Raw genomic sequence first — 26,006 nt, 5'->3', positions numbered from 1 at the left:
TGTGGGATGTAGCTAAAGCAGTAATAAGGGGAAATTGTATATCTTTAGAGTCTTATTTGAAGAAAATAGAGAAAGAGAAGATTAACGAATTGGGCCTGCAACTTAAAAAGCTAGAAAAAGACCAAAGTAAAAACCCCCAACCAAAAATTAAACTTGAAATACAAAAATTAAAAAGAGAAATCAATAATATTGAAAGTAAAAATACTATTGAATTAATAAATAAAAGTAAGAGTTGGTTTTATGAAAAAGCCAATAAAATAGATAAACCTTAGGTAAATCTGATCAGAAAAAAGAAAGAGGAAAATCAAATTGTTAGTCTTACAAATAAAAAGGGGGATCTTTCCACCAATGAAGAGGAAATTAGAGAAATGATAAGGAGTTACTTTACCCAACTTTATACCAATAAATTTGATAACTTAAGTGAAATGGATGACTTCCTCCAAAAATATAGGCTTCCTAGATTAACAGAGGGGATAAATTGCTTAAATAGTCCCATTTCAGAAAAAGAAATAGAACAAGCTATTAATCAACTCCCCAGGAAAAAGTCCCCAGGACCAGATGGATTTACAGGTGAATTCTACCAAACATTTAAAGAACAACTAACTCCAATGCTATATAAACTATTTGAAAAAATAGGGGATGAAGGAGTCCTACAAAACTCCTTTTATGACACAGACATGGTACTGATACCTAAACCAGGTCGATCGAAGACTGAGAAAATTATAGACCAATCTCCTTAATGAATATTGATGCTAAAATCTTAAATAAGATATTAGCAAAAAGACTTCAGAAAATCATCTCCAGGATAACACTATGATCAAGTAGGATTTATACCAGGAATGCAGGCCTGGTTTAATATTAGGAAAAGTATTAGTATAATTGACCATATTAATAATCAAATTAATAAAAACCATATGATCATCTCAATAGATGAAGAAAAAGCATTTGACAAAATCCAACATCCATTCCTACTAAAAACTCTTGAAAGTATAGGAATAAATGGACTATTCCTTAGAATAATCAGGAGCATATATTTAAGACCTTCAGTAAGTATAATATGCAATAGAAATAAACTGCAACCTTTCCCAGTGAGATCAGGAGTGAAACAAGGTTGCCCACTATCACCATTACTATTCAATATAGTACTAGAAACGCTAGCCTTGGCAATAAGGGCCGAGAAAGAGATTCAAGGAATTAGAGTAGGAAATGAGGAAATCAAACTATCACTCTTTGCAGATGACATGATGGTATACTTAGAGAACCCCAAAGACTCTGCTAAAAAGCTATTAGAAATAATTCAGAATTTTAGCAAAGTGGCAAGATACAAAATAAATCCACATAAATCCTCAGTATTTTTATATATCACCAACAAAATGCATCAGCAAGAGATACAAAGAGAAATTCCATTCTAAACAAATGTTGAGAGTATAAAGTATTTGGGAATCCATCTACCAAAGAATAGTCAGGAATTATATGAGAAAAATTACAAAACACTTGCCACAAAAATAAAGTCAGATTTAAATAATTGGAAAGACATTCAGTGCTCTTGGATAGGCCGAGCGAATATAATAAAGATGACAATACTCCCCAAACTAATCTATTTGTTTAGTGCTATACCAATCAGACTCCCAAGAAACTATTTTAATGACCTAGAAAAAATAACAACAAAATTCATATGGAAGAATAAAAGGTCGAGAATTGCAAGGGAACTAATGAAAAAAAAACTCAGAGGAAGGTGGTCTAAATGTACCTGCTCTACTAACAAAATGCAACAGCAAGAGATACAAAGAGAAATTCCATTCCAAACAAATGTTGAGAATATAAAGTATTTGGGAATCCATCTACCAAAGAATAGTCAGGAATTATATGAGAAAAATTACAAAACACTTGCCACAAAAATAAAGTCAGATTTAAATAATTGGAAAGACATTCAGTGCTCTTGGATAGGCCGAGCGAATATAATAAAGATGACAATACTCCCCAAACTAATCTATTTGTTTAGTGCTATACCAATCAGACTCCCAAGAAACTATTTTAATGACCTAGAAAAAATAACAACAAAATTCATATGGAAGAATAAAAGGTCGAGAATTGCAAGGGAACTAATGAAAAAAATGTCAGAGGAAGGTGGCCCAAGTGTACCTGATCTAAAGCTATATTATATAGCAGCAGTCACCAAAACCATTTGGTATTGGCTAAGAAATAGACCGGTAGATCAGTGGAACAGATTAGATACAAAGGACAAAAAAGGATACATCTATAGCAATCTAATCTTTGACAAACCCAAAGATACCAACATTAGGGACAAAAATTCATTAATTGGAAAAAACTGTTGGGAAAACTGGAAATTAGTATGGCAGAAATTAGATATGGATCCACACTTAACACCATATACCAAGATAAGATCAAAATGGGTCCATGATTTAGGCATAAAGAATGAGATCATAAATAGATTAGAGGAACAGAGAATAGTCTACCTCTCAGACCTGTGGAGGAGGAAGGAATTTATGACCAGAGGAGAACTAGAGATCATTATTGATCACAAAATAGAAGATTTTGATTACATCAAACTTAAAAGTTTCTGTACAAACAATACTAATGCAAACAAGATTAGAAGGGAAGTAACAAATTGGGAAAATATTTTTAAAAGTAAAGGTTCTGACAAAGGTCTCATTTCCAAAACATATAGAGAACTGACCCTAATTTATAGGAAACCAAACCATTCTCCAATTGATAAATGGTCAAAGGATATGAACAGACAATTCTCAGATGATGAATTTGAAACTATTTCCACTCATATGAAAGAGTGTTCCAAATCACTACTGGTCAGAGAAATACAAATTAAGACAACTCTGAGATATCATTACACACCTGTCAGATTGGCTAAGATGACAGGAACAAATAACGATGAATGTTGGAGGGGCTGTGGGACAACTGGGACACTGATGCATTGTTGGTGGAGTTGTGAAAGAATCCAACCATTCTGGAGAGCAATCTGGAATTATGCCCAAAAAGTTATCAAAATGTGCATACCCTTTGACCCAGCAGTGCTACTACTGGGCTTATACCCCAAGAAAATACTAAAGAAGGGAAAGGGACCTGTATGTACCAAAATGTTTGTGGCAGCCCTTTTCATACTGGCTAGAAGCTGGAAAATGAATGGATGTCCATCAGTTGGAGAATGGTTGGGCAAATTATGGTATATGAATGTTATGGAATATTATTGTTCTGTAAGAAATGACCAATAGGAGGACTACAGAGAGGCTTGGAGAGACTTACATCAACTGATGCTGAGTGAAATGAGCAGAACCAGAAGATCACTATACACTTCAACAATGATACTGTATGAGGATGTATTCTGATGGAAGTTGATATCTTCAACTTAGAGAAGAGGTAATCCAATTCCAATTGATCAATGATGGACAGAATCAGCTACATCCAGAAAAGGAACACTGGGAAATGAGTGTAAACTGTTATTTTTATCTTCTGAATCCAATTTTTCTTGTGCAACAAGAGAACTGTACGGATCTGCACACACATATTGTATCTAGGAAATACTTCAACATGTTTAACATGTATATGACTACCTGCCATCTAGGGGCGGGGGTGGAGGGAGGGATGGAAAAAGGTGTAACAGAAGTGAGTGCAAGGAACAATGGTGTAAAAATTACCCATGATTTTGTTCTGTCAATAAAATGCTATAATAAAAAAAAAAAAGCTCACCTTCAATGGCATGGAAAAGTAGAAATTCACATTAATTATCTATTTTAAATAAACAAGACTGACACCCCCTAATATTAACACATTGAAATCAAATATATGGCAAACGGTTTAACAACAATATAAATCTAATAAATATTTAATTGGGGGTGGGGGGAGATTCTATAAGAATTTGCTTTCATGTCTGCAACTTGCAATTTAAGTTTACATTAAAACTCAAAGACACCTCCGCAAGGCCTTGTAAGAGACCAAAATAATATATTCATTTAGTCATATCTGAATTACTTTCAACTTGGTAGAAAAAAAAACACTTTCCAACTCCCAGACCAAAATAATATATTCATTCAGAAATATCTGAATTACTTTCAACTTAGCAGGAAAAAAAAACACTTTCCAACTCAAAACTGAACTTTAAGGGAGGTCTGGGATATGCTAGTATTCAGTCAAAAGGTCAATGCTAAATAGCACTGGAGGCCTTAAAAAGATCTGCTTACTGTGGTCCTTCCTGGTGCAAAGGAATGGAAAAAGAAAGAATTACAATGGACTCCACAAAAGATTGTGTTTACATACACAACAGCAAAGGAGCTTGAGGTAGAAAATAAACTAACAGGTTTTTATCAGCAGATATTTTCTATATTTTTGGAACTCAGACCAGATAAAACTTCAAAGAATCAGAAATCTGAAGAGTATCTTATTTGCAACTCAAAAACACTCATTTTCCCCAACAATATTAAACTTCAATAATATTTATTAAATCATTTACACAAATTGTTCAAAAATCCTGACACTCCCAAACTCCAGAAGAGGACGATTTAACAAATAAAAATAGTCAGTCTTCAAACTCGTAATTCTTAATGACGCACACAGTAAATGAGCTATAGTTTCCCCAAACCCAATATAAGTGTTTATGACTTACTCTCAAATTATCTGACTTAGAAAATAAATCTTAAGAATCGATTGATTGAGTGATTTATCCTGAGTCAAATTAGTTTCAAGTGTCCAATGTGTTATCTGAACCTAGATCTTTCCAGACTAGTATTCTATCCACTATACCCTGCTGTTTCTATAAGTAATACAAATGACTACTAATAAAAATAATGCAAAAATGGGAAAACCTAGTAACCACATTTTTTTTCTTCATGGAAAAGAATAAAAAAATTCTTTCCAAAAAGCAATCTGAACTAGAGATAACTAAAATACTCATTTTCTCAGAAAAAAAAAGCACAAAAATAAAATTTTTAATAAATTTCACAGCCATGTGTGAACATTCTTAAGAATGTTTCATGTACAGGTTTCTACAGTTCCACTTTTAGTACAACACATTTAGAGAAAATAAGTTAACACAATCATTTGAATTGGCCGCCTGCACACTAGACAAGGCTCATTTCTCCTTTTTGATTTCTTAGCACATGTAAAACATGCCATAAGATGTCCTGTCCTTCCATGGACAATGCAACTATTTTGAGGTTGGTTCTGACAGATGACACAGGGTTCTACTGTGCTAGAGGGAAGAAAAGATCCCATACTTTTTCTTTGCTTTGTGCTTCTTTTCTCTCAAATTCTCCAGCATCTTCCTGACTACTACACATGATAATTTTAGATGTTGATACCTGGGAATAATCCTCATTCTCTTTGGGAGTCTGATGTCTGTAGTATCCTTTCATCACTTTCCTCAACACATGAGTCATTGATTTTATTGTTCTTATAATCTGGAACATCAAAGCCCCCTTTTTCCCCTTGTGTGCCTTTATCCAAAATCTCACCTTTCTCCATTGGAAGCCAATTTTCTCACAAAGTCCAACATCTGTGGCAATGGGGTGGAAGTGGAGGATTTATTTTGTCACAGGAAGGACACTTCCAATAATTCTGCAATGAAAGAAGAAGTAGAATCAATCTCAATGGTTCTTGAACATCTATGAATAACAATGCTAGTTATAACAATGTACTCTGTCTGTTTATTAAATGTTTGTTTTGCCATAGAAAGAAGATTTTGCACCCTCACTTTTTGTTGTTGTTCGTTTTCTTTTGGTTTTCTGACTCATTTTCTTTCTATTTTGATCTCATTTTTTCTTGTGCAGGAAGAGAATTGTGCAAATACGTTAGCACATATTGGATTGGACACATATTTTGACATGTTTAACATGTACTGGATCGCTTGCCATCTGGGTGGGGAAAAGGAGGGGAAAATCTGGCAAGGGAAGCTCTGCAGGAGTCAATGTTGAGAGATTATCCATGCATATGTTTTGAGGGTAAAAACCTTTTTTTAAAAAAAGATTTTGTAGATTATTTTGTAATATCTCAAATCCTACCCTACCTTTATCTCTTAGCACCTAACTTCTGAAATTAAAATTGTGGTTAAATAGTTTTGCCTTTTAGAGATTCTATAGTAAGACATTTTAAATTCTGTTAGTTGTAGATCTTTTTTTCATAGGAATTCATCTCTATTTCTGGCAAGATCTCCTAATATCCATCAGCTACCATGTCTATTTTTATTGTGAAGTATTCAGATGAATCTCTTAGCAGCCATTTCCTCCTTCTTCTCCCTTCCTTTTTTGGTAAAACAGAGATGGAAGCAATTTATAAGAAACTGGTCAAATTCTATTCATAGATAGTTCCTCACCTTACAAATGGTTTGTGTTAATTGTTACAAATCGATTTTTTGAAAAGAATCAATGTTCTCATAGAAATACTGCTAGGAACGGAAACTAGGTTTGCAGGCCCAATTCAGAGAAGTCTACTTTACCTAGAATAATTTTAGTATTACTAGGTACCAAACAATGTAAAGATGGAAAAGGCTGAGAGGGTGGCTAGAATTATGTATAGAGATCATCTAATGGACAGTCTAGTTCCATTGCACTGTGGAGGGGAGCCTGAGGTAAAGTTTGTCTTTGACATCTTCATGATCCCTGAGCATTTTTCTCTCGTCTCTTGGTAAATCTTCCTGGTGTCCTAATGTGATCCATCTTGGAGTTTCACTCATGTGCCCTCTACTGTTCTTCATGTTCCCAAATTAACTATGATATTTTCACTTGAAGCAAAAATTTTAATCCAACTGTCAAGATGTGTTGGGAAGTAAGCCTGAATTAAAGCAATGTAATGATTCTGAGCCCTGGAAACCTCCTAGAGTAATCCCTGCATTTCTTTCTTTTTTTTCAAAGGCTTGCAAATCGAATGAACCCTAGTTATTTCAGGGACAAAGTAAAGAAGAAACATTCAGAAAGTGAACATTTGCAAAGGTCTTATTTCCAAAATATATAGAGAACTGACCCTAATTTATAAGAAATCAAACCATTCTCCAATTGATAAATGGTCAAAGGATATGAACAGACGTTCAAAACCCTTGATAATCTCAAAATCTTCTCCCAGTAGATTACATGTTTGAGGACAGTAACTGATCTCCACATTATCTTACCTCTCTCCCCCACAAAAACCTAGCACAAGACTTGTACATACTTGGTGATATTCATACATGGTGTAGACTTCAAAACATAAAACAGTTTAATAGATGAGATTTCAGGGTGAACTTGGAGAGGTAAAAGAATGATCCAATTTACAAAATTCTAGCACTTACCAGCAGAGAGCTTGCCCAGCCAATTCAAATAACTGGTCATGTTATTTTCTTCTACTATTCATGTTCATCTAGATGGAGACTATTCGTAAAAACCCGTCCTGAAGTGCTCGATTTTGAGATAATGCCCTTTCCTAGCTATTTCCAAAACTTTCAGGAATCAGGAAAGACTAATGTTCATCAGCATTATGTGTCTTGTACAAGAGATTTCAAGATAGTTTTTTTTTAGACTCTGAGCCGCAGATCTACTAAAGTTTTTAAGCAAGACAAGTGTGACAAAGATCCTATGGTGGAAGGTCCCATGCTTTGATGTAAAGAACAATAGATTTAGGATTCCAAAAATTTGGATTTGAATCTTACTTCAGTCTTAATATCTGAATGACTTAACTACTTAGATTTCAGTCTCCTTATCTGTAATATGAGGTCTACCAAAATATTTCTAAAGTGCTTCCTACTTGTAACTTCTGTCAACTATGAACAACACAAGTAACATCTTACTAAAGAGATCAATGGAAATTGCATGACAATTGAACCACAATTTTCTATGGATTTTGAATCTTCACACAGAAAAATGCAAGGATCACAATGAAAGAAAATACTTTATGAAGTAATCAGCCCCTACCTGATACTCTATATCCCAGAAAAGGTAGAGGTAGAAGGGGTTTTCAACACATCACTTCTTTGGTCCATCATCCAGATATGATTGGAGAGACTCCAGAAGCTCCATTATACTAACATGAACATATATCTAGCCTTTCCAATGGCACCAGTAATTACACATCCAGGGCCATCTCCAGTCCTCCTGATCTATAGAGGACCATTGGACCCAGAGGGCTCTGGACGGGAAAGGGCAGCAGGTGACCTTCCCCAGCCCCCCTTACTTAAATCCAATTCGCTTGCAGGTCATGATATCCCATCTCTGTTGTCATGGTCCTCTTTGAAAATGAAGGACAAACAATAACCACCAAGTTTGTAGAGAGAGCTCCAGTCCCAAGTACAGTGAGTTAGGACAGCCACATTAGTAGCCAACATATCTGATGCTGTATTTCTCTAGCATGGAGAATTCCGACCAATAAAGTCACCATCCCTCCTCCCTCAAATTGTATTCCTCTTTTCCCCATGCCCTTTTTAATCACTAGGATTTGTCTGTTATGCAGCTAAATTAAAATTCATTTCCAATTTTTCAATGACAAAAATGGTTCCAGCTTAAATCCATGACAAGGAAAGAATACCACTATGTTCTAATCTGATCATTTATCTGGAGAGTAGAGATGAAGTTGGGCAGCAGAACATTTACTATTATTTCCCTGAGTTCTCCAAGAGAAAGCTGAAATTAAGAAATCTTAAATCACAGAAGTGCTTCTCTAGAGACTACTCTGTATATCTGCTTCACAGTTGTGATTGCTTCTTAAAGTGAATAAACAGAGTTTCTGAAAATCATTGAGAGTGTGCAGACAGTCCGTCCGCCATTGAAGTTTTTGGGAAAGGACTTTGTTGGAAAATAGCTCAAAACCTAAGAACAGCTGAGGAGGTTGGGTTTGAATCTTTTTGGGAGAGATCAAGAGGCCCCGGGTCTGGAGGGCAGAGACAAGGAGCTGGCAAATCTGAGAGAGGTGTGGCTCATTGGGTCCTGCTAAGAGAATGTCATCCATGTAGTGGATGATATACACATCAGGATGACACAGCCTGAATGGATCCATAGTCTGAGCCAAGTATTTTTGACAGAGGGTTGGGCTATTAGCCATACCCTGAGGGAAGACCCTCCATTGAAAGTGAGGGGAGGGGCCCACACAATTAACTATGGGAAGGCTAAAAGCAAAGCCTTTGCAATCTTCTGGGTGAAGAGGGATGGAGAAAAAACACATCTTTTAGGTCAATGACAATTTTTTTAAATCCCCTAGGGATAGCCACGGGATAGTGGCAGAGATTGTAGAGAAGGAGTTAGCAACATCTCCAGCTTCATTAATGATCAGCCAAGTGTAATTGAAAACCTAATAAGTCCCAGAGGAAGTCTAGGCAGAGTTCCAGCAGACGTAAAAAGGCCAATTTCAGGTTTTTTGATTTGCTAAGAGGGCCCTTCTTGTAAGGCAGTGAAGGAGGACCGGCAGCTGGACTTGAAGCCTGGAGGAGTATGGTCTTTGTAAGTGAATTTTGCAAGGAAGAAAGTTCAGTGGAGAGCTGAGCAATTTAGCAGATTACCTGATGACAGGGCTTCCTGAGGCAGGGGAGGATAAAGGGATTCTCTTTGAATGGCAGTCATCTCTATGATAACAGAGGGGGGCCAAAAGGGAGGAGGCAATTCCGCCACTGATAAGAGTTGCTGTTTGTCAGGGTCATTAGATGCCCATTGTACAATATCATGAATCAAGCCCCAGTAAGAGAAGGCAGTTGTGGGAACAGCATTCGGCCCTTCCTTCTGTTATTTATCATTTAGGTCTCTGCATACTTTCTGCCACTTCTGGGGATGAATCTCTGGTCCGTTCTCATCCAAAACCAAGGACAAGTTTCATTTATCAAAAGAAACTACCTAACTAAATCTTTTTTCTTTACTCTAACCCCTCTTTCTCTGAGGGATGCTTTAAGGTCCTTTATAAAAACCTGCTCTTTAGATAACTTATACCAAATCTTTTTTCTTTACTCTAACTCCTCTTTCCCTGAGGCATGCTTAAAGGTCCTTTATAAAAACCTGCACTTTAAATAACTTAGTATCCATTTCTTATAAGACGGACCATTCAAAACTTACCAAGGACTGGAACTCTCATGAGAGGTGAAAGTGGTCCTTCAAATGGGGGTCACGATGACTTCTCTGGGAGGGGGTCCATCCGGCAAGGGTCTGTACCTCGAGCCCCGCATTGGGCGCCACCTGTCCAGTCTACTGGGGCTCAGTTATTCGGGGAGTCGAGGGGGACCCAGCCTGAAAGAGAAACGGGCGAGAAAGAAGAGCGAGACCAAGCAGATTCTTGTCAAGGTCTCAGTTTATTGCTCTTGGGGTACAGCCTATATAGCAAAAAGTATGAGAAAGAGAAGTAGGGTTGGGCCTGGGAAAGGAACATGGGAATGGCTGGTTCAATGAACAGGAACATTTTGCAGTTAGGAACATACACAATGTATGTTGGAACATACACAATGTTGGAACATTCTATGGTCGGCTGATTCTTGGAAGGATCATGCCCACCTGTGGTCGGCCTGATTCTCAGAACAATTTGTCTAAGGGTAAGGCCCACTTAGGGGGGAGAGACACCTGGGCAGGCCCACTTAGGGTGGAGAGACACCTGGGCCAAAGCCCTTGGCTCCCAAAAGGAGGGCCTCAGAACTCAGGAATCTGGGAAATGCATGCTGGGCTTTTCTGTGCAGAGGTAGGGAAGGGAGGGACTCTCCTGGAGCTTCTAGCCTTCCTCTTGGTTGTCAAGGAGCCTTAGAATTAAAGCCCCGCATAGCAAGTTATCAATGGCATAATAATAGAATCTTTTCCTGTTGATTTGGAGAAGATCTAAATCTACAAATTCTTTTGAGAAAATCTGTGATACCAGAGCAAGATTTCAATATACTTTGGGGATTCAAGTTTCTTTTCCCCAACATTTGGTGTCCTGTGTAAAGATAGTCCTAAAACTCCAATATATATGGGGTTCAGTGTTTCTACACTCCCATACCCCATTTTCATGACAAAAATTAATTTATACATTTCATCCTCTATCAATTAACCTACAAGATCTTGACAAAATAATAACAGAAATGAACCAGAATAACAGAATAAAAGTAGGTGTATATTAAGGAAAATAATGACAGAAAAGTATGAATGGAATAGTACCTTCAAAGTTCAAATTATTATAAAGCTTTAAAGGTCAAAATGACTTCATGATGGTGAAAAAGTAATAAATAATAGACAGAATTTATATTGTATTTTAAGGTTTGTAAAGCTATTTTATCAATATTATTGCATCAAAAATAATTAATATCATCTTTTTTTTTACAGATGAGGAAATTTAAGGAAGGTAGAGCTTAAGTAACTTATCTAGAGGCACAAAATCAACAAGTATGTCAGTCAAGATTTTTTAACTTGTTTTCCTAACTGTAAGTCTACAGTATGCTCATTTCTTTTTGTTGTTTTTTTTTCTCCCATGGTTTTTCCTTTTTGTTCTGATTTTTCTCTCCCAACATGATTCATTAAGCGATTTGTGTTAAAAATAAATTTTTAAGTTTACCTAAAAATAAAATAACAGTAAGCTGTTTAGCTGATGAAATTCACTGTTAATTCAATTTCTATTAATTATCTTTGTTGTTCTGAAGTATCTTTACATTATTTCTGAATTTATTCTTGGATTATCTTGCTAGAAATTAGTATATAGCTATATCTCTTTAAGTTGGAAATCACAAAATGTGGGTACATCACTGAAAGTTTAAAATAGTTAGAGTCTCAAATTAAAACAAATTGGAATTATTTAAATATACATGTACATGCCCATTATTCATGTACACCGTAACATTTAAAATAAAATGTTTTATTTTTAGTATCTTTCTATTGTCCTCCATCTGAACAAATTTTGGCTTTTACTAAAGTTAATACATTCTTCAAATATCAGATGTTTGCATACTATATATAACGAGAGGTAGAATGTGTGCATTTCCAAGTTGCATAAATTAATATAAGGACAAAAAAGCTTCCTTTCAAACTTTGTGAAACCATACGATATTTACTTGACCATAGATAAAGTCCATGAAATCTGTAGGAGAACAAATCATCTCCCATACATTTTCCACCCCATTCTTCACCACCCCCAGGATAGGGTGAATAACCTGTTGAAGCCCAACCTACTCCAAGATGCATTGCTTCAGCTGTCACAAAAGGTTCTGTGTGGTCGACCGTGAGTTCATAGTACCATTTCCTCTACTGAGCTGACCCTTCACTGATGCCAAGGAAAATATTGGGCTGCATGCTTTCAAGAGAAAAAAAAATACTAGTTGAAAAAAAATCTAAATATCTATTATCACTTTTATTTTATATTACTTTGCTTGAATTATACTCTTCTGAGAAGAAATAAATCAAAGCCATATCATTTAATTTAACATTTGCTGACTTAGTATACAAGTATATTCAGTCTTGACCATGAACATAATTCAATAAACAGAATGTTTGAGGTTCTGGTTAAATTATGCTTACACTTCTGATTAAGTAACAAATCAAGAGTTTAATGTTGTTGGGATTTTTTTATCTTAATTACCTTTCTATGATATTTGCAGGAGTATGCAAGTAATGCCCCTATTTTAAAATTAACCCTCTGGGCAAAAATATATGCAAGACATTTTTCAGTTTAATCTGCATTACTAATATTTCCTCCATTGTTTCTTTAAGCCTAATCAGGATAAATAAATCCTTGATTTGTAGTGTCTGGTGATTTCTGAGGCTTTGATACTCATACAAAATTTAACAAATGGCTCTCAAGAGCAAGTTAAAATTGATTCTAGAATATCTCTGCCTATTTTGCATCATATATTTGAGTTCCTATGTTAGGAAACAACATAAATTAGTTCATGAAGGATAATCTTTTCAATTAAAAACCGTAAACCCAAACCAAAATTGTTTGAATGGAAGCAAAACATCAAATTTCTACTATAATAAGTTTTCTATTGCTTCTGGATAACATATAAAGTTAAGTAAATATGTTTTCAAAATAAGGTATAGTTGAAGATAATTACAACAGAAAAGACAAAGTTTTCTTGTTTCATTCTCTCACAAAAATGAACACCATGAAACCCAAGTTCCTTGAGGACAGGCCTGTTTGCTTTTTAATTGTTATCCACCGCACTAAGTGATGTATCTGGCATATGCTATGCAATTGATAATTGAGGTTGGCATATTGAAATGTAATCATATTTTCAATATCTTCTAGGAACACACTTAATCATCTCATTTTACTTGCTTCTTTGAATACAGAAAATTGTAACATATTTACTTTCCTTGACCATCAACTTATTCCATCAAACTTCAGGTTTATTTAGCTATTCAGATGACCTATGATAAAGAGAAGCCTCTGACTCAGTTTTGAGCTGGTATCATATACCTTTTTTCTCAATTTGTCCATTGTATAACAGTGGTAGTCAGGAAATACAATTGCCTCTGAAGAATTAAAAATAAGTATCACACAGAAGACAATGGACAGGTGCACAATGATTATGAAAGTACATGAAGGCTGCTAGGTGCAATCAGTGCATCACTTCAAAGATTAGGAGTAAAAGATAACATAAGGAATTTTATGATACACAGAAAAAAAAGTACTAGTTACATAGAAAGAACAAGTGATAAACAAATGAATAATGACTGGTTTTTTTTTAACCATGTAAAGTGAAAGTAAAGAAAGTCTCCAGCACATCCACGTAGACATCCATGGTAAATGTATGGAAATATATAGACAAGAGTTATATAGAGGAGATAAACATGAAGGGCTTGTAATCTGCATCCCTGGAAGAACTCTAGAATTAAGATCTCAAATCCATTTCAGTCTTGGAATAAGGTAAATACTTTATGAATGACATTCATGTAAATTCATGTAAAATAATATCTTAATGCTGCTCAATCAAAAAGTTAAAAGATTCAACTTCTAAAAGAGACTTAGTAAGTCTATATATCATTAGACTTTATTAAAAAAAGTGTCTGAGGCCAGATTAGAACTCAGGTCCTCCTGACTTCAGGGCTAGTGCTCTATCCACTGCGCCACCCAGCTGACCCCCAAAGATTTTATTAAAAATAATGATAACAATGAGACAACACCAAATTTTTTGAGATTCAGCCAAAATAATACTCAGAAGAAAATCGATATGTGTAAATGGTTATATCAATAAAAGAGAGAAAACAGAGGAAGAATTTGAAACTATATCCACTCACATGAAAGAGTGTTCCAAATCACTACTGATCAGAGAAATGCAAATTAAGACCACTCTTAGATACCACTACACACCTGTCAGATTGGCTAAGATGACAGCAACAAATGATGATGAATGTTGGAGGGAATGTGGGGAAACTGGGACACTGATACATTGCTGGTGGAGTTGCGAAAGAATCCAGCCATTCTGGAGAGCAATCTGGAATTATGCCCAAAAAGTTGTCAAACTGTGCATACCCTTTGACCCAGCAGCGCTACTACTGGGATTATATCCCAAAGAAATACTAAAGAGCGGAAAGAGACATATATGTGCCAAAATGTTTGTGGCAGCTCTTTTTGTTGTAGCTAGAAACTGGAAGATGAATGGATGTCCATCAGTTGGAGAATGGTTGGGTAAATTGTGGTATATGAAGGTTATGGAATATTATGGCTCTGTAAGAAATGACCAGCAGGAGGAATACAGAGAGGCTTAGAGAGACTTACATCAACTGATGCTGAGTGAAATGAGCAGAACCAGAAGATCACTGTACACTTCAACAACAATACTGTATGAGGATGTATTCTGATGGAAGTGGAAATCTTCAACATAAAGAAGATCCAACTCACTTCCAGTTGATCAATGATGGACAGAGGTAGCTACACCCAGAGAAGAAACACTGGGAAGTGAATGTTAATTGTTAGCACTAATATCTGTCTGCCCAGGTTGCATGTACCTTCGGATTCTAATGTTTATTGTGCAACAAGAACATGATATTCACACACATATATTGTACCTAGACTTTATTGTAACACATGTAAAATGTATGGGATTGCCTGTCATCGGGGGAAGGGAATAAAGGGAGGGGGAGATAATTTGCAAAAATGAATACAAGGGATAATATTATAAAAAATATATAATTAAAAAATAAATAAATAAATAAAAGAGAGAAAAAGGAAGAGCAACATATTGTGTATCTCACTAAAAACAAACTTACCCCTTTATAAATAAATACCAAAGTAAAAATTATGGTAATAAAGTTTATAACAAAATATCAAGCTATCAAATGAAAATAGGAGCTGGGTTTTTTTGGGGGGGAGGGGAATAGATAAGCCATTGGGTAATTTTATTTTAAAAATAGTAAAGGAAATCAAACTACTAGCATCAAAATTGAAAGGGGTGAATGTACAACCAAATGAACATTTTGCCCAATTACTTGCCAAAAAAAATAATCATACGAATGATATGGATTAGTATTTACAAAAATATAAAGTAACAAAAGAAAATTAATAAAAGAGGAAAAATAATATATAAAAGAAATAAGATGGGGGCTGCCCAGAAGATTGCCCTTGAATATTTAATGAGTATTGGCTATGGAATCACATGAGGGACTTTTTCTCAAACAGAGCTTTTGCTTGTCCATGTTAGGTCAATTCAAATATAATTCATGAATTAACTGAAATAGATAAATATTTCCGAGAATATAAAGTGTCCAGATTAACCAAAAAAGGAAATAAAATATTGAAATAATACCACTTTAAAAAATGAAATAATGCATAAATGAACTCCTTATCCAAAAAACCCAGCACCACTTGTATTTACAACGGAATTATACCAAAAACTTAAAGAATATTAATTCCAATATTACATAAACTATTTGGAAAAAACAACAGATAAAGAAGTTCTTTTGAATTTATTTTAAGACACAATATGGTCTTGATACCTGATTCAAGGAGAGTAAAAACAGAGGGGGGGAAACTATACATGAATTTCCTCAATGTATATTGATGCAAAAATTTTAATGAAATTTAAGCAAGGGGACTGCTAATAGCATTGTAAAAATCATATGCTATGAAGAAATGGCATTTATATCAGGAATACTGGACTGGTTAATATTAGGAAAACTAAGCAACCATGTAACAATAAAATCAACAAAAATGATATTATTTCAATACATACAGAAAAGAATTTTGACAAAATGCAATATTGATTTTTTTTAAAAGAAAACACACTAGAAAGCACAAGAATAAATGGTGCTTTTACTTAGAAGAATAAGGAAAATTGATTTAAACAAAGAGCTACCATTGTCTTTAATGGGGATATACCAGAAGACTTTCCAATAAAGTCAAGGATGAAGCAAGAATGTCTATAATCCCCATTAATATTCAATATTGTACTAGAAATGCTTGGTATAGCAATAAGACAAGAAGAAGGAATTGAAGGAATAAGGATAAAGAATAAGAAAAGAATATTTTTTTCAGAAGGTATGATGGTTTACTAGCATGTCAACTAAAGGAGTAATAAAAATAATTAAACACTTCAATAAAGCTGAAGGATATAAATCTTCCATATAAATCTTCAGGCTTTCTATTTGTTACTAATAAAACCTTGCAGAAGAGATAGAAAGAGAAATTAAATATAAAATAACTAAAAAAATTATGAAATACATGGGAGTCTACTCATCAGAACACTCACAGCAACTACATGAACAAAATTAAAATAGACTCTTCATACAAATGGAGCTCTATATAATTGGAGTAATGCTAATTGCCTATAGGTAGGCCAAGTTAATATAATAAAAATGACAATATTACCTAAATTGATTTAGTAATTCAGGGTAATGCTAATCAAACTACCAAAGAATGACTTTATAAAGAAATAAAACATAGTAAAATGCACCTAGAGAAATAAAAGGTTAAGAATATCAAAAGAATTAATAAAAAAAGAAAAGAAATTAAAGGTGACCTAAGAGTATCAGATATAAACTCTACTGCAAAACTATAATCATGCAAACAATTAGGTATTGGATAAGGAATAGGGAAGTTGATCACTGGAATAGATTAGATACATATCATCAAGAAGGAAATGAACACAGTTTTTGATAAATCTAAGCATCCCAGCATTTAGGGCAAGAACTCACGATTTCATTAAAACTGATGAGAAACTTTAAAAGTAGCCTAGTAGAAATTAGATATACATCAACTTCTCACACTGTAAAACAAGTTACGTTCAAATTGTGGTCATGATTTAGACATAAAGGGTGATATTCTAAGTTAATCGTTTGATAATGGAAAAATTACTTTTCAGATATAAGGATATGGAAAGAGTTTATGACCCAAACCCAGAAATAAAGGCAAAGTGAAATGGATAATTTGAGGTAAAATGGAAAATTTAAACGTTTTTGTACAAATAATACCAATGTATCTAAAATTACAAGAAAAGCAGGAAACTGGGAGAGGGGAAGGTCTGGAAGAGGAAGAGAGATGGGAATCTTTGTAACAAACCACCCAACCCAAGAGATTTAAAAAGAGAATTTCCTTCCCTCTTCTCTATTTGCAGTTGAATATAACCTCCTACTGAGATGCCTTTGAGCAAAAGAAATCCTTTAATAAATGATGGTAACTCTCTTTATATATAATTGGAAAAGTAAAATAGTATTGAAGTTGAAAAACAACAGCAGCAACAGCAACAACTAACAAGTTGCCTGAGATGAGAGGCGATTTGTGTTGATAACACACCTGGCATGTGTCAGAGGCCCTACTTGAACCCAGGTCTTCCTGATTCTTAAGGTTTTTATTTCAGGGAACAATTACTGTTTAATTCCCCATATTCTATCCAGTCTATTGTCTAATTATTTCTCCTCTGGAACCAGTTCAGCATGCATCTAGAATATCTAAATTATTTATATTGATAAAGTAGTTCAATCAAATGACATATTAAAACTAAAAAATGGACTTCTTCATGCCCTTACTGTTTTAATGGATTTTTTTATGCCGAAATCTTGAGAGCTATTGTTGATCTCATTTAGGAGACCCCATGGCATTCTAAATTCTGACACAATCAGAACAATGTTATCCACAAACAGAAGCATATGGGGTACTGTACCACTTACAGAGTGTTACTTTCTCTGCATGTAAGGAAGGTTAAATGTGTCTCAGCTCTGTCTTTTATATAACTTTCTGCTGAGAATATGCGAACATGCTTTAAGTTATCCAATGTGAAAAAAAAAGGAAAACACCAAGAAGTTGGAAGGCCATCCTTTCTTGTGTATTAATCAGTGAGTATCCTTTATTGCAGGCCAGTGTTTACCCTGGAAACCTGGCCAGTTCCTTGAGTAAAAACAGTCCTGCTAAATGAATGAACAAATAGTCTTCTTGGGGGGTCTCATGTGATGGAGCATCCTGTACCTGGGATGTTGCCACATCTCAAGAGTCACATCTCACATGAGAGTCCTTAGTGTAGTGCCTTCTTTGTTCTCAGCTGAGAAAAGCCTCTTAGTGGAAAGGGACTTTGAGAATTTAGCTAGGAAGTAATAGACAACTTGCCTGCCAATGCCTGTCACTTGCCACTATGAATAGCTGTGACCATGAGTTCTCCAAGCCAAAGAATTCTGATGTTTTCCTCAGAGGGGCCATGATGTATGTTGTATGTCGTTATAGTGGCCACTGGGTTTATTAGTTATATATTAATTACTTTTTGTGCTATGAGTTTCCTTTTCCCTTATGTCTTATTTAAATGAAAGTTCCAAGCAGTAATAAACTTGTGCCCACCCTCTTCAACCTGCCTGTTGAAATGGGAATTCCAAACCTAGATTAATCTTACACTGAAACATTCAATTGGAGGCTAAGCATGACTATCCTTAGTAGTCATTCCAATCAAGCACACAGAAACTTGAGGTGAGCCTGCTTTCAGATATACAGAAAGAAAGGACACTCCCCTCCTGACTTCCGAACAGGAGCAGATATTATCTATGTCTTGTCGGACTTGAGGACTAATAGGTTCATATCTTAGGATACTTAAGTTTTTAAACTGATTGTGGACATGGAGCTCTGTGGATATACTCAAGAGAGTAAAACATATCTTTTATGAATTTTCCCATGATCCCATATTACTCTCAAATTTTATTCTTGACCTCCATGTTAACATTACTGAATTTAAATACAGTAATCACATCTTTTCCTTTGACAGAAAAGATTTTTAATACCGTTCTAGTTATGTGTTTTATAATTAAAGGACAATTCCATAAAGCTAACAATGCAACATGAGAGAGACGTGCCATTGTGTCTATGTTGAAATTTAAGTATTTTGAGGACTATGGAGTTTTACATCTTTCTAAGAGAAGTCAACTTTTCTGGTTCTACATCTGGCAATTCTAATATTAAAAAGAATTTGTCTAACTACGGCTTCTAAAGATCACTTTATTAGATTTTCTGTTAGTATCTTTGACCCCCATAGTAAAGCCCTTTCTTTTTCCGGTCATTATGCAGGGGAAGGGGCATTTTGTTTTATTTCTGAGCCTGGATGGAAGAGCAAGGAGGCCTATTTAAGTTGTGACCTCACTGCCTCCAACCTGGAGCTGATGCTGCTCCTGACCCTTCCTGGGAGCTCATCAGATCCAGGTTGGAGGCAGTGAGGCTGTTGAGACACCAGAATATTTGAATTCATTGAATCCATCAGATTCATTTCTCCTGGTACCAATGAAATGTACTACCACTACCACATTTGACTGTAAAGCAATTTAAAAATAATTTACTATATAGTAAACTTAATACAACTCATTCAGTCCATCAACAAATGTCTATTAAGCACCAAGCACTTATGGGGACATAGATAACAGAACTACTGCTCTCAAGAAATGTAGATTCCATCAATTGACCTTGTTTTGCACCAATTTAAATTTTAAATAAATGAATAATTAGTTAATTAAATTGACAATAACTTTTCAACCATTTTCTGTCTCTAAAAGGGAAAACAAAGCCAAAAAAACAAAGTAAAAAATCTCCTGGTTCATATTTTTTTATTTTGCATTTCATAATTCCTTTTAGATTACTTTGCTTACATACTTCGTACATTCCTTTAGCTTACATACTTAGTTTTTTAATTGCAATATGGTGCTCCATTGACTGTCTGTGGGACATTTAGATTGTTTAGACCAGTTTTGTGGACTAAAAAAAATTGACAATTGTATTTTTGATAGTTTTAAACAAAAATTTCAAGGTTTATATTTTCAAAACAATGGGTAAGAAGCACAATTGTTTTAAAACTATTATACCATATTGTCAGATTGCTTTTCAAAAATTCTATACATATTTCCAAAATTAAGATGGTGCATGAGAAAAATCAGATCAAAAAGGAAAAAAATACAAATATATTAATTTTTAAAATATTTCCATATAAATCGTGTTGGGAGTGAAAAATCAGAATGAAAGGGAAAAACCAAGAGAAGGAAAAAGAAAAAAAGTGAACATAGTGATGTGATCTATTATGTGGGGTTTATAAAAGAATGTATTCTTTGACATCTAAGGGAGGACTAGGGAGAAGGGAGGGAAAAAATCTGGAAGACAAGGTGAATTTTTACAAGAGCAAATTTTGAAAATTATTATTTTAAATAAATGAATAATTACTTAATTAAATTAACAATAACTTTTCAACCATTTTCTCTCTCTAAAAGGGAGAACAAAGTCAAAAAAACAAAGTCAAAAGTCTACTGGTTCATATTTTTTTATTTTGCATTTCATAATTCCTTTCAGATTACTTACTTTACATACTTTTTACATTCCTTTAGCTTACATACTCAGTTTTTTAATTGCAACATGGTGCTCCATTGATTGTCTGTGTGACATTTAGATTGTTTAGACCAGTTTTGTGGGAAATCAAGGGAACTCCAAGGAAGAAAGAACTCCAGAAGGAAGGCTAGAGGGAACGTTAGGGAACACTATGTAAAGAGTTAGAATAAAGACCTGTTGCTGCATACTTGAGTGACTTGGGTGTTCTGTAGAGGAACCTCTAAAGAGGTAGCTCTCTGATTGAGATAATCAGATCCAGAGACGTCCAAAGACCTGGGGAAGGTAAGAAACCAGTTGACCCCTGCTGAGGTAAGCAGCTGGGAGTTAACAGTAAGGAAAGCCTTAGCCCTCTGTTTTGCTTTCTTAGAAATCACATGATGTGGAAGACATTTTTTTTGCTAGTTACCTCATCTCTCTTCAGCCCATTATCCCCACACCCACCATATAAAAAGCTTTGCATCAGGGGGTTTCTTTGGGAGGGTTGGGTAGCACTCGCTTATTTAAGGGAGCTCTCTGCTTCTGTAAGGCAGCCCTGCTCATTCTGGACTTGCCACTTGTCCGAGATTCTAATAAAACTTCCTACCTTCACTTTGAGGAGTCTGCCAGTAGTCAATTTTGGGTTAGGGTCTCTGTACCCCACACATTGTGAAATATAAACATAAATATAACTCTCCCTTACCTCAAGGTTTAAGGAGTTACTAGCAGTCTCCTAAATTTATTGCTTCTGGTGACAAACTTCTCTAAATTGGCTTAGCTTGGTCCTGAGAGAACACACTCTGACAGTCCTTCACTTAGGCCTAGACTTCTGGCCTTGGTAAGAATCTGCTAGAGCCCAAGTCTCAGTGGAATAACTTTTGAGAAGTCAGGATTATTGTATAATGTTATAACAAGGCATTAGATTAAGACTTTAGTGAAGGCCTCTGCTTACAAGAAACAAGACTAGAAAAAAAAGTTTGGGAAAAAGGCTAAGTATACTTTGTAAATATTACCTCACTTGATCCTCACAATAACCCTGCAAGGTAGGTGCTATTATTAGCGCCCATTCTATAGTGGCTGAGTCAGGCAGAGAATATGTGACTTGCCCAGGGTCACACAACTAGTGATTGTCCGAGGCTGGAAGTGAACTCGGATTCCCCCTAACTCCAGGCCCACCACTCTATTATTCACCTTGCCACTTAGCCAGATGGACACACGAGGAACAGAAAAGGGGCTGAACAAAAGCAAAGAGATACAGGACAGCAAGTAATCCAGTTTAGCTGCAGATCTGATGCCATGAGAGAAAAAAGTGTGACACATAGGTAGAAAAGCCAAGTGGTCAATACATCTATTCTTATTCAGCACTTTGTGTAGTGGCCAAGAAGAGACTGCGGCACCTAGGTGCCCTGAATTTCCTTTTTATTAGGGCAGTTAGAAGGAGTATATATAGACAGAGAGTAGATGTATGTGTTGAATTTGAAAGGATAATAACTAAAACAATAAAAATGAGGGGAGAAAAAGAAATATACTAAGAAAAAAATAAACTAAGAAAAAGCAAAAGGGAGAGGTAGAATGGTGTAAAATATCTCATGAAAGAGGCAAAAAAAAGTTGTGGGGGGGTTTCTGTTTTGTTTTGTTTTATACTGGAGAAGCAGATGGGGGGGGTAATAAGAAAGAATGAGTGAACATTACTCTCATCAGAACTGTCTCCAAGAGAGAATAACATTCACACTTAATTGGGTATAGAAATCTATTTTACCCTACAGGAAAGTAGGAGGGAAAGCAGATAAAACAAAGGGAATGGAATGAGGATGATCAAGGAGAAACAAGACTAGGGGAGAGGAGGATGAAGGAAAAAAACACATCTGATGAGAAAAAGTGTGAAAGGAGAGAAAATAGAATAAAAAGGGGGAAACAGAATGGAAGGAAATACTGTAGTATTTAGCAATAGTAACTGAAAAAAATTTGAAGCAAGTTTTTTTTTTCTGATAAAGAGCTCATTTCCCAAATATATAGATAACCAATCAAATGAATAAAAATAAGACACAGTCCCCAATTGGCAAATGATCAAAAGATATGAACATTTTTCAAATGAAGTAATCAAAGTTTTCTACAGCCATATGAAAAACTGTTCTCACTACTGATTGGAGAAATTCAAATTAAAACAATTCTACAGTACTACCTTTTACCTATTATAGTGATTAATAACTCAGAAAAGAAAAATAAACATTGGAGGGAACGTGAAAAAAATGAGAAATTAATCAATGGTTGGTGGAGTTGAGAACTGATTAAACCATTTTGTAGAACAATCTGGAACTATGTCCAAAGGTATATAAAACCATGCATATTCTTTGACCTAGAAACATCACTATTAGGTCTATATCCAAAAATAAATTTTTAAAGGAAAAGGACCTATATGTACAAAAATATTTATAGCAGCTTTTTCTGGTGGCAAAGAATTGGAAACTGAAGTGATGGTCCTCGAAAGCGGGTAATGGATGAACAAATTGTAGTATGTGATTGTGATGGGACACTATTGTGCTATAAGAAAGGACCATCAGGATGCTCTCAGAAAAACTTGAAAAGATTTCCATCAGCTGATACAAAGTGAAATGCACTATGTATAAAAGAACAGCAGTATTGTAAGATGATTTAACTATTCTCAGCAATACAATCATTCAAGACAACACTGAAAGGCTTATGATAAAAAATGTTATCCATCCACAAAGAAAGAATTGATTTTTTCATGAGTAAATATGCATCACCTATATTAAATTGCCCATCTTTCAATGAAATGGGATGAGGAGAAAGGCAGAAAATTTGGAATTCCAAAGTTTTAAAAATTAATATTAAAAATTGTTTTTACTTGTTACTATGGAAAAATAAAATACTAAACATTTTTTTAAAAGAATGCTGTCTATTGTACTGAATATCCTGGCGAGTTTGTCTAATCATATGTATATTTAAGAAAGATAATAGAGATGGACAATGAATTGGACCCGGAACTTAAAGGAGGGCACATAAGGCTAGGTTCCTATGAAAAAATTGCAAAGCAATTTACTGATTCTTAAGTTTCTTATAAGTTCAATTTAATAAAAAAATAATTTATCTATAAATTGTAGAAAGGGAGAATTAGTTATGGGATGGATTCCTATAAATATGTTTTTGTTTTTATAACATAAAAAAATGAAAAATAGAAGGGAAGGGGACATTTGTAAAAATATTTCAATATCTTACCTTCATCAGGAATTACTGTAGGTGCCTAAAAAGAAAAAAGAAAGCATTAAACATTCAGTTGTTCAAAGATTTCCAAAATTGAAATTTCTTTTTCTGGAAGCCAAATGGAGCTCTCCAAATTATAAAACATAAAAACACATTTGCAACATTGTCAAGATAAAGCTTATACTAACTACAAGTGAGAGAGCAAAAACTACCACCAACAATACCTTTATAGACACCTGTGAATAATGTTGCTTTTATTAAAAACTCTTCAATAATTACTATTCAACATTTGAAAATCTGAAAAAGAATTATCATCCGTAGAATAGCAAGGCAAGTTTAACCTTGGAGTACAAAATGAAGCCTGGGAGAGACTAATGAACTTTTGTCACGACAGCTCATAATCTATAAGCATTTTTCAACAACCCAAAAGGCAGTCCTAGACATGGATTTAAACCAGATGGTCAATATAGAAACCAAAATGGTTATATACTTTGTAGCCAAACATGGAGAGGCTCTATGTTAAAAACAAGTTAAAACAAGGCCTGGAACTGTCTGTGGATCAGATCACAAAATTCAGACTTGTATTGAAGAAAGTAAGGAAAAACCATCCGACCACGAAAGTAGGACTTAAATCACATCCCTCAAGAATAGGAAGTGAAGGTGATGAATCAATTTAAGGGATCAGATCAGATAGAATAGCTAATGAATTATGAACCAAGATTCATAATATTGTAGGAGGCAGCAACAAAACGCATTCCAAAGAAAAAGAGCAAGAAAACAAAATAGCTATTCAATAAAGAAGAAAAGTGAAAGGTAAAGAAGAAAAAATAGACATACACAGCTGCATGCATGGCAGGAAATAGAAGTGAAAACATTTTATTAACATATAAAGGTGCAATAATACAAATCTAAAATTAACCATCCTCCACAGAACTGACTTCACAGGTTAATGAAACAAAAAAGCTTAGACTTCATCCTTACCTCATCTTTAAAAAAATTAAGATATTAATCTAGACAGATAATGTAAACCATCTATTGTAAGGTCACATACCTGTAAGGTGTTATGGATTAAGGAAAAAAAACTAATATACATGTTGACAAATCTACCAAGATAGTTTTCTTTGCTTTTTTTCTCAATTTTAAATATTCTGTTATCCAATATCACAAAGCAGTTTGGAAAATTTCACAAGGTCATTTTTGTAATACTTCTGAAAATTACACTTTCAAATAGCTTCACATTCTTAAGAGAAATGAGAAATAAAAACCCAACCCTACTAAAAGATAAGCATATTTACATATTATACACAGAACTGTAAACTGGCCTATCCATTCTGGATAATAATTTGGAATTGTGCTAAGAAAGTATCAAAATCGTTTATATCCTTGGACCCAGAGTTCTCACTATTACCATAAGGAGACCTCAAATAGAAAAAAAAAAGATCCTTATCAAAATATTCATAACCATAGTTTTTGTTGTAGTGAGAAGTGAGGACACTTAATGGATGGCACTGATTAGGTAAACAAACTGTGATACATAAATATCATGGAATTTTTAGAATGTCATAAGAAGTGATCAATATAAAAAATTCAGGGAAATTTACTCATGTGAACTAATACAAAATGAGCATAGCAGAATTATGAAAGAAAAATATAAGGTAACTCTAACAACTTAAACAGAAAGAAATGCTTCTGCAGGGAAAAAGGAAAATTAAAAAGAAATAGAAGTGTTTATATTTACCAAGTTCATATTCAAAGAAGAAATGAAAAAAATGCATCTCCTCCCCTATTTGCAGAAATGGGGAACAATAAGTGTAGAGCATTGCATATTTTGCCAATTAAGGCTGATATGTTAGTTTTGCTAAAGTATTCTTCCCCGCCCTCGTTCTTTTTTCCCCTCTTTCGATTCAAAACATATTCATCTATAAATAACATTTTGTACATTGTCTCATCCATGAGAAAATGAATCCCCAGAGGATTGGGGGTCCAAGTTTTTGGTTTTCTTTGTATCCTTTGCACTTAGCACATAGTACCTGGTTAATTAATATTATTTAACTGATTACTAAATGTTTGTTTAGAATAATAATGATGATTGGTCATAG

General features: G+C 34.6%; 1 long non-coding RNA gene across 2 annotated transcripts; it reads right to left on the bottom strand.

Annotated features, from left to right (window-relative positions):
• Positions 1 to 2,882: 2,882 nt before the first annotated feature.
• On the bottom strand, positions 2,883 to 12,539 carry LOC141548508 (uncharacterized). Of its 2 annotated transcripts, none has more exons than XR_012483987.1 (4): positions 12,098 to 12,539; positions 10,032 to 10,202; positions 5,484 to 5,586; positions 2,883 to 3,452 (listed from the first exon to the last, which is right to left on the bottom strand). It is a non-coding gene; the product is annotated as an uncharacterized LOC141548508 (long non-coding RNA). The 2 variants fall into 2 exon arrangements; XR_012483986.1 differs by having other exon boundaries at positions 12,102 to 12,539.
• Positions 12,540 to 26,006: the final 13,467 nt, after the last annotated feature.

Source organism: Sminthopsis crassicaudata, chromosome X (assembly GCF_048593235.1).
Source record: "Sminthopsis crassicaudata isolate SCR6 chromosome X, ASM4859323v1, whole genome shotgun sequence".
In the NCBI taxonomy this organism is placed as follows: Eukaryota; Metazoa; Chordata; class Mammalia; order Dasyuromorphia; family Dasyuridae; genus Sminthopsis; species Sminthopsis crassicaudata.
This window is presented reverse-complemented; position numbering and strand designations above follow the sequence as displayed.